We start from the raw sequence: 10,685 nt of genomic DNA, 5'->3' as shown, positions 1-10,685 counted from the left end.
TTTTTTTATTATAACTTCTGATAGCATAATTCATCATAATTTGTTTTGATGCGAAGAATGGATCAAAGGTAAAGTAGTTAGTTATGTTTTCTTATGAAAATTAAAATGTTTTTGTTCAAGAAACATTATTTAAGCTGACTTACGGATTTTAACTGGACCTCCGATTAATGGACCAATTTATTATATGCGGGTGTAGCACTTATTGCTCAAATGTATTGCAAGAATCCGTTATTAATCAAATAAGGGATAGTTATCAAAAATGTCAGACTGTGATGTTTTGTTACTGGTTGTATCTAAATCCTACATTTAATCGATTTGTCCCAACTAGGAAGTATTTATATAAAAAGAAACCATTTCGTTGTAAAAACATACTCGTCTTAACTAAAGTACGCGACTGTAGCAGTACAAGCATATTCGTCTTACAAGAAGCCCGACAGGCAGCGGAAGATGAACAAACAATTATTGCTTGGAGTATTGGTTGTTGCTGTACTGTTGCAGTGTGTACAAGGTAAGATACTGATAGTTTTATAACAAAATATGTTTAAAAATATGAAAATAAATAAAAATAATATATTTGCAATAAATATAATCTAGATTCTCGAGCCCCCTCTATATCCCGATATTTGATTTTTTTTTATGTCACTAGAAATAAACTTATTTGACTTAACAATCACTGAAAAGAAATTAAAAAAAAAGATAAAAGAAAAGTAAATCTCATAAACAACAAAAAGTGTAATCAAATGTATAAGCATGTTAGTTTGATTAATAATTGTAACATAAATCTATAATACCAATAACATGAATTCCAGATTATCATCCTCCATTCCGATATTTGAAAATAATAAAAACAAATATTTCACTCGAACTTGAAAAACCTATTTGACCTTAAAGGTTTTTATGAGTCGATGTCCTTCCAAAATAGAATTTCCATCCACATTTTAAGATATTTAAAAAGACAAATCAAACCAAAGTTTCTTTAATGGAAAGGCTTTGGCTCATATTTGATTAACAATGAAAAGATTCTTATAGTGATATAGTTATAAAACAGAGTTCCTATGCAGCCTATAATACGTTATGGCTCAATGTAAATATGTCAGACAGTTTCAAAAATGATTATACTCATATCACTGATTTATGTCTTAAGTATATGCGAAGGGTGTTATTTCATACATTTTAATTCTTTTGTTTCAATTTGAATTCATTGGTTTAAAAAGTTGGCATTACCATTCATACTTTCATCTATGCATAACTCGTTTGTAGAGATTGCTAAAATTATAAAAAAAGGTTGCACTTTGTAAATACAGCTGCTTCACATACAACGCCTCTTTTGGGAAGTATATGCTATTCAGAGATATTTTGTTTCGTTTACGTACTGGATCCCAGATATGATATCTATGTTTCATCTTTTAGAGACATAACTTGGAAATGTCGCCAGTATACATACACATGGTTGCGGGGAATTTTGAAATCGGAGGGTCACACAAAGTGAAGGGAGGGGTAGTACAGATTTCAGTATACTAAAAGTACGTTACACTCTTAGAGGTTCAGGGCATATAAATACTGAAAATATTACGCAAAGCAAAACTATGATTCGATCTTTAAATAAAATAGCGCATATAAATTTTTCAGCTTACAGTTGGCCAGACCAGCTTCGTGATATACCAGGGTACCCCATCATCTTTTTAACTCTTTGCTGACAGCTCGTACGGGTCTAGGGCATAAGTGCTATGGGCCATTTTAAATCGAATTCTTACCTCTGAATGGCAATAATCTGATAATGTTAAGACTCCGAATGGTCTCCGTAGTTTTGAATAATAAAAGGTCATTAATTAACTGTCAGTTTTTATTTATTCTTCTTCTTTCTTTAATTGTAAATATTTTGTATTTGTCCTGTCTATTTAAAATGAATGAAAAACGATAGCATTAATGATATGTAGTACTTTTGAGTACAAATTAAGAAATGTCCGTATTGCAATTAATTCCTTTTTATTTATTTCAGTTTACGTGTAATGTATAGTTTAAGAAAAATGTAAATACTTTGAGAAGTCAGAAATATTATAAGAACTGTCCTATTTTATTTGTCATGTGGAATGTCCAGTTTTGAAGATTTATAATTCAGCATATTTCATTATTTATTGATAGTAATCGTTAAATTTCTATATTTAATCATCCTTTTATTTGTTGTTGCTCCAGTTTACATTATTTAACTAATCACATAATTTGGAATAGATCAGTTATTAGTTCTATGATTATGGAAGCATTAATTTTTTTTAACTTTCATTTTAAATGTTGTTAAAAGACGCACGTCTTTTCGAAGACCAATAGATACTAGTAAACGCAGATCTCGAAGAAGACACCCACTGACATGTCTGTTTGAAACAATATCAAATATAAACAAAAAACATTATTTAATCATAATAATCGTTCATAGTTTCTTAGAACGCAAGTCATCTCATGAATGTTATTGACGGCTCATGAATATTATTGAAGGCTGGACTCATGAATATTAATAATAATAATCTTTATTGTCATATTAACAAATTAAACATGTTTGTGACAAACTGAAACAAAAAAATAAAAACTGACATACACTCATACATGTATATATATATACAACTCGTCTAAACATCAACCCAACAATGTTAGATCTGTAAATTTGCTTTTCACAAATTTTTTGTTATTCCCTCGCCGGGATTCGAACCCATGCTACTGAGATATCGTGACACCAAATCGCCTGCACTGTATCCGGCGCGCTGGACCACACGACCACCTGTGCTCCATTAAAATGAAGCTTTCGGTGGCCGGGTGTAACCTTTCCTCGTCAGTTTTAATCTAGCGTCGTAATACAGTACATGATATATAACGCATGAAGATGTTAATGTTACAGATCAGCTAAATTATCTATAGTAAAGGATCCTAACAATTAATGTAAGATACAGTCACAGAAATAATTATATGTGTATATATATATCAATTGTTGCAAGTATATAATATAGAGAGAAGTTAAAATACAAATTACAACATATTAATATACCACAAAACATTTAACCATGGTAAATCAATTATGAGTCCCCTGTCCTCAGTTCCATTGACTTTTTTTCAAAAGGAATCTAAACTTTGTACCTCATACATGTATATATATATACAACTCGTCTAAACATCAACCCAACAATGTTAGATCTGTAAATTTGCTTTTCACAAATTTTTTGTTATTCCCTCGCCGGGATTCGAACCCATGCTACTGAGATATCGTGACACCAAATCGCCTGCACTGTATCCGGTGTCCCCTGTCCATAGTTCCATTGACTTTTTTTCAAAAGGAATCTAAACTTTGTACACTCATACATGTATATATATATACAACTCGTCTAAACATCAACCCAACAATGTTAGATCTGTAAATTTGCTTTTCACAAATTTTTTGTTATTCCCTCGCCGGGATTCGAACCCATGCTACTGAGATATCGTGACACCAAATCGCCTGCACTGTATCCGGCGCGCTGGACCACACGACCACCTGTGCTCCATTAAAATGAAGCTTTCGGTGGCCGGGTGTAACCTTTCCTCGTCAGTTTTAATCTAGCGTCGTAATACAGTACATGATATATAACGCATGAAGATGTTAATGTTACAGATCAGCTAAATTATCTATAGTAAAGGATCCTAACAATTAATGTAAGATACAGTCACAGAAATAATTATATGTGTATATATATATCAATTGTTGCAAGTATATAATATAGAGAGAAGTTAAAATACAAATTACAACATATTAATATACCACAAAACATTTAACCATGGTAAATCAATTATGAGTCCCCTGTCCTCAGTTCCATTGACTTTTTTTCAAAAGGAATCTAAACTTTGTACCTGTTGAAAATTTGAGGGATTGAGTATATATTGTAGCTTTTTTTTATTAGTGCAACTCAGAAAGTCAGGATTTTGAGAATTAACGCCGGCTGTTATCAACGGCTAGCTTCAAACTATTCAGTTTTAGACGTAAAGGGAGTTCCAATTAAGGAATAACAGTACTGTAGTTGAAGAGTTGCCACCGTCAATTGTAGATTTGACGGTCGCAAATGCAGTTTTACTGTCGACGCGTAGCGGAGACAGTAAAACGGAGATTTGCGACCGTCAAATCAAAATTGACGGTGGCAACTCTTCAACTACAGTACTGTTATTCCGATTCTAATGCATTTCAAAAAGAAATAATACGATAAAACTTGGAAAAATGTCTAAATTTGACAAATAAAAAAAAATCCGCGAAACTTCATGAATGATTTTGGCGCAAAGACGTCATGGGTAAAAGTGATGTCATACAAATAAAAACTTACAAACATGAGGTTATTACGTTACCTGTACGCTTCAAATTCGGATAAAATAACTTTAAAACGGCGAATTCGAGGTAGGTGTTGTTTTATTTTGGACTATATAGTAGTATTCGAACATTTGTTGATTCAATCATTTCAAAATGGTTGTCCCTCCTTAGTTACGCCTGGTCAACTGTGGATTTGACGGCAACTTTTAGCCAATTAAAATAATTGTTACATACAAATTGCATTAGAATTGGAAATAGCATTGTCAATATTTACAGAAATGCAACCTAAAGATGTTTGATATTTAATAGACTAGAACATTATTTATCATCAGTAACTTATTATTTACTATACAACAGTCACTTTTTTACAGGCGTGCCATATGGTGAAAGACCTTTATTTGAAATTAGTAAGTTTAACATTAAATTTTTCGCTTGTAATAACAGAATTATAAGTATGAAAAAAATAAGAAGATGTTGAATGACTGCCAACGAGACAACCATTCAACAAAGACAAAATGACCAAGTAGTTAACAACTATAGGTCACCGTACAGCCTTAATCGATGAACAACTATAGGTCACCGTACAGTCTTAAACGATGACCAACACCCATTCTACACAGTAAGAAAAGACCAATGTAAAACATATCAAACGAGAAAACTAACAGCCTGATTAATGTACAAAACAATAAACGAAAAACAAATTTGAAAAACAACAGCAAACGACAACCACCTAATAACAGGCCCCTGACTTGGGACTAGCACTTACATACTGAGCGGGGTAAACATGTTTACTGGAGCCCAACCATCCCTTAACCTTGGATTGTTGTTTAACAGTGCAACCTCAGAACAAACTATGAAAATCAGTGGCCGCGATGAAAGAGGGACGAAAGATACCAGAGAGACAGTCAAACTCATAAATCGAAAATAAACCGACAACGTCATGGCTAAAAATGAAAAAGACAAACAGATAAACAATACTACACATGACACAACATAGAAAACTTTAGAATAAGCAACACGAACCCCACCAAAAACTAGGAGTGATCTCAGGTGCTCCGGAAGGGTTAGCAGATCCTGCTCCACATGTGGCACATGAAACGATGTGTTACGGTATTTTGGTGTGATGATGAGGTAATCATTTTCAATACCTTCAAATATCCAGAAAATGCATTAAGCTGAGATGTGGTAATGAAAAGAGTGTTTACTATATACTCTCTGTGGAGTGCACCTACCTCAATGTAGAAGAATCAATAATTTTTTTATAAACTTCCGTATAGTAGATAAATTTGCATAATACAACCACCACATTATATCTGTTTTGTCGGCCGGTATGAACACAACGGCTTCGTTTCGTTCGTTTATAATTCTAGAAGTATAAACTTATTATGTACTCCTTAATTTATTTCTAAATTATTTTCAACATGTGTGATATTAGAATATCTACACTATGCATACATTTATTTAAATTAGAATTAAGATATTCAATTTTTATCAGTTTTTCCACGTTTACACCAATCTTACATTACGATGACAGAACGTGTTTATATATATGATTAAAAATTAATCTTTGCTTGCAAATTATACGACTAGTACTGCAACCAGAGTTCATTTTTTAAAACTTTAATAGTCCGGAAGAACACACACCTAAATTATATATCGATGGAAAGAGGGAAACGTGTACAATAAGAAAAGTTGGGTCGTAAAAATCCAGAGTGGTAACAATTTTGTGAAATTGAGGTCAAAGGTCAGACCTAAAAATATCAATATTTCAACCACAAGAACAAAAAGGAGAAATATTCTGATATTTATTCAATAGAATGCTACAAAAACGATTAAATCATAAGCATATGCTATAAACGATGTTAAAACGACAAATTTGACTACTTATATGAAGAGCTGCCATTACAAAATGGCGTAGATTTGGAACCTTCTGATTTTTTTCCATTGAAGACATAGCAAAAGAGGAGTGGCCTTGACCTTTTCACATCCATAAACTTTCATATTGTGTATAGTATCTCACTATAGTATATTACAGAATTATTTTCTAAAGTATAAAACACCAGTTTATCAAATTATTTCAATATTTTTTCTATCTTTGAAAAAAACAAAATTCAAGCGCTGAAACAGTGTTTTTAATTTTGCATCTTAAAGGTTGTGTATTTTGTGAAAATTAGTATCTAGTTATAGATAAATACATATTGTGTATTTGCAAAGTCTGGACAGAGCAGTTATTACACAAAATATACTATAGTCACTCGAGGCGAATGCGAGGTTTAAAAAAAAATTGAGGGTAAAACAAAGTCAGTTTGGTGCATGAAAATTTTTTAGTGGGATAATCCTGGTAAAAAAGTTAACTCATTAATTTTTTAAGGGAAGGATGAAAAATTATACAATGCAATCATATGCCAATTTTCTAATGTTGTAATTCAAAATCAGTCATGATCCTTATATAAATTTTAGAAAGCGACACACAATAGCTCAAGTATTCATAAAATAGGGACATGAATCAATCTCTTAGTCATCATATGTGGATTCAGTACGCGTATTAGCATAATTTACAAGACACTTCCCTTTTTTTTATAAGAATAAGAACAAGTTCGGCGCAGGACAGAGTTTGTTCAAAGCAAACACAGTTTTTTAGTACAAATGCTATCTGGAGCGTAAATACCGTCATGATTTGGTCAAACTCGTCAGATATAGTCTTACCTTTGCATAGGAAACACAAAAGAAATGTGAGTACAAAGTTTCGATCAATGTTCGTGACCCATATTCCCATATGCATATGCATGATGTATCTGCACTGCCAATCCCAAATGTAATGGCCGGGGCGAATGTTGCTACAGAAACGATTGATTTTGTAATAGCCATACATTTACGAATTTTTGTTATCTTTAGGGACAATGTACGGTTCAGAAGCGCCTTTGTGTTATTTTTCATCGATTAACTATCAAATGAACTTTTGAGCCTAGGCTCCGTGTTGAAGACCGGACCGTGACCTATAATGGTTTACTTTTATAAATTGTGACTTGGATGGTGTGTTGTATCATTGGCACTCATACCACATCTTCCTATATCTATTAACAAGCTATGCGGGCATCATTTCCATAGAAATACCAAAACGAGGACATAGCTCATAAGAGCACTGGTGGCAGGATGAAGTAATTGTTCTTCTGTAATGTATCTTTGATATTTTCAGACACACCTTGGTGTAATTCTGAAAATCTTAATATAGACTTCAATTTTCCTGCAGCAGATATGGCATCCCCTAAATTGAGTTCAGAGCTAAACTCTATAATTCATATCCCTTGGCCCCACTGTGTCTGAATTGTAAGGTGTCACAATACCTAGTTAGTTCTGGAGTTTGGCAGTTTGGTAAGCATCAAAGACAATTTTGGGTAAAATTGATCGGTATATATAGAGGATGTGCTGCATGAGAAAGGCTTTTTCTGATGGAAGAACAAATTACATCACTAACAATCGTTATTAATGAACTGACAGCAAGTTCAAATTATAATTTTTCAGTGACTGTTTTACTTAATTGCACAGGTGTTGACATAAATAAGTACTTGATTATGCATGGATAAATGATTACTCACATTAATAAGCACAACTTAAAAGACTGTCAACACGTTTAGAGGACTCAGTTTTGCGTAGTTTTCTGGTTTTTTTTAAGTTTTTCTTTTACACAAAAACCCTGTTTTCATATCCAAACTACAAGGAAGAAACTGAGCGCGAGATCGTATAAAAGTGTCAGGTTGTGATGATACATGTCGATCAGTTTGATCACATATATGGATTTCTGTTGTTTCTAATTTAAAGTTCCCCAAGGGTGACTGGGGAAACGAAATATGGTCACTTGGTCTTCCCCCGACCGGCAGTATAACGAAGTTGGGCGTCCGTTTGGTTGTGCGGGATGTATCAAGTTCGCAGTCACGTCCGGTCAGAATGGTGACGTTAAATCCGATGCCTCGTGTAAAGGGAGTTTCACGTTCTTTGCACGTTAAACACCTTTGCATCAACTCTTTCAGGGGTCCGTAGGTGGCATGTTGCAATGGAAAATTTCTGTCCCAATCCAATATCCCATCATTTTCCAGTGGCAGTCGAAATTTTTCCCGATCATCATCCCGAATGGCCTCTATTATGACAAAACCTACCTATTTTTTTATTGTTAGCTTGTTCTCGTCCTGAACATGCATGCCATATTTGCCACTGGACTTTAAGCAACCAACAATCAATCAATCTAATTAAAGACGCACCAATTTTGCCTTCTGGTGCAAGTCTCATAACATTACTGATGATTCGCCCACGGAAAGCAGAATAGCAAGAGAAGTTGGTTTTAGCATCACCTTGTCACACACCAAATCTCTGCGAAACTTCAATAGTACTTTTTTCCCGACCACTTGCATGCATATTAATTGCTCTGTGGTTAAACATTGACATACAATGTATTTTCACACAATGTCAACTATAGTCATTATCCGGAAAAACCTCTTATCCGAAGGAATGGGTGAACTTTTATATAAAGTCAAAATTTTATTAACAAAAATATAACTTATTTACAGAAAATACACGAAAGAACTACTATATATATTCAAATCACTCAAAAATAAATTAACTTCTCCTACAAAATCTACATAATCACATCGAAACTTCAAATTGATTGTGAATGAAAAAATAAATGGTGGAGCTGATTGACGGATAGGAAATTTCCGTAATTAAAAAAGGTACAAATGATGTTTTTATTTTTGAGTTTTTGACAAAATTGTTTGGAATTTGCCCAACAAAATTTGCATGCAGTATTGCAATAATATGTTTTGTCCTTTCAAATGTCAAATACTGTTTTTGAATCATATGTTTTCTCGTTTTCAAAGAAAAACGCGTTAAATTTCTCTCTAAAAAACAGCCAACTTTAAGTTTAAAAGTTTTACTTGGAGATGTCATTATATTTATGTCTTCATCATTCCGATGATCCTTGATGATATGTGCATAGAAAATATTTACGAAAATAGCGGGAAATTTAACCAAAAAATATATTTTGGGATTTTCAGGTAACTACCCAAAACCGTAAATTGAGGGGTACCCCCATTAAAGGGATAAAATACAAAAATGTGACCATAGAAACTTTTTACGACCCGACGGAAATTAAAATATAGATATTATTCTATCATTTAAAACAATTTGCAGCCGTGTGTTATTCCGGACCATTAAACTCGTTAACTAAGCGTCTTTTTCGATGTCAGTTGCAGTACTAGACCGCAAAACTTGTGTGATCGTATATTGGTATGAGGTCGTTGTCGTTCGCGTCGTCCGAAGACATTTGGTTTCCGGACAAAAGTAAATGTAATAGAAATCTTTGAAATTTCAACACAAGGTTTATAACAACAAAGGGGAGGTTGGAATTGATTTTAGGGGGTTAAGGTTCCAACAGTTTATGAATAAGGGGCAAAAAAGGGCTCAAATAAGCATTTTTCTTGTTTCCAGACAAAAACTTGTGAAATGGTGTATGGATCTCTCTAAAATAAAGGACAAGTTTCCATACCACAAAGGGATGGTTAGGATTGGCTTGGGGAGGGGGTTTGGCTCAAACCGTTAAGGAATTAGGGGCAAACTGGTAGAATCATTAAATAAATTAGATACGTTAATACCAGCTCTGTTAATGTGTTTAATTTTCAGAAGTTTTAATTTAGTTTATAAATGATCTTCATGTTTGTCGATACGCGGGAACAACATATGCTTGCTTTCTTACTTTTACTTTTAGTTTAATAAATTGCTACCACACAATTGATAACTTTCGAAAAATGAATGTGATGACAATGATTACAAGTAAATAGCAATTAGCAACATGCAAATTTAAATATATTTGTAAAGGATATGATTTTTTTTCATCGTAGATGGCCGACTTTTTGGATGTGCCGACACCTTAGGGAGAGGTGATGGTTATGGAAGTAGCAGTGACGACACGAGTGATGACTTCAGTGATAGCTGGAGCAATGAATGTTTAGACTAGTTGTCATTGTTATTCGTTCTACGATTGGCGGAGCAATGAATGTCTAGACTTGTTGTCATTGTTATTCGTTCTACGATTGGCGGAGCAATGAATGTTCTGACTATATATCTATTAATTTTTTTATTCATAGTGCATTATTCAAATAAAGGTAATTAGAATTTTGGTCACGTTATTCTAACTGATCATGCACGTTTTGAAAAGAAGAATATTCACAATGGAGTGTAAGTAATTCATTCGTAAACTATTAATGTATAATAAGGAGCTTTGGTATGATTTCAAATGAGACCACTAAAGAACAAAGAACGATGATGGGTTAGGTTTCCGAAATTTCAGTAATTGAAATCTTCCGTTACTTTATTG

The 10,685-nt window shown here is 33.3% G+C and overlaps 1 long non-coding RNA gene across 1 annotated transcript; it reads left to right on the top strand.

Annotated features, from left to right (window-relative positions):
* The first annotated feature begins 352 nt into the window (after positions 1–352).
* LOC139510486 (uncharacterized) lies at positions 353–10,484 on the top strand. The gene is made up of 3 exons (XR_011661891.1): positions 353–508; positions 4,690–4,725; positions 10,210–10,484. It is a non-coding gene; the product is annotated as an uncharacterized lncRNA (long non-coding RNA).
* Positions 10,485–10,685: the final 201 nt, after the last annotated feature.

Source organism: Mytilus edulis, chromosome 2 (assembly GCF_963676685.1).
Source record: "Mytilus edulis chromosome 2, xbMytEdul2.2, whole genome shotgun sequence".
NCBI lineage: Eukaryota > Metazoa > Mollusca > Bivalvia > Mytilida > Mytilidae > Mytilus > Mytilus edulis.
This window is presented reverse-complemented; position numbering and strand designations above follow the sequence as displayed.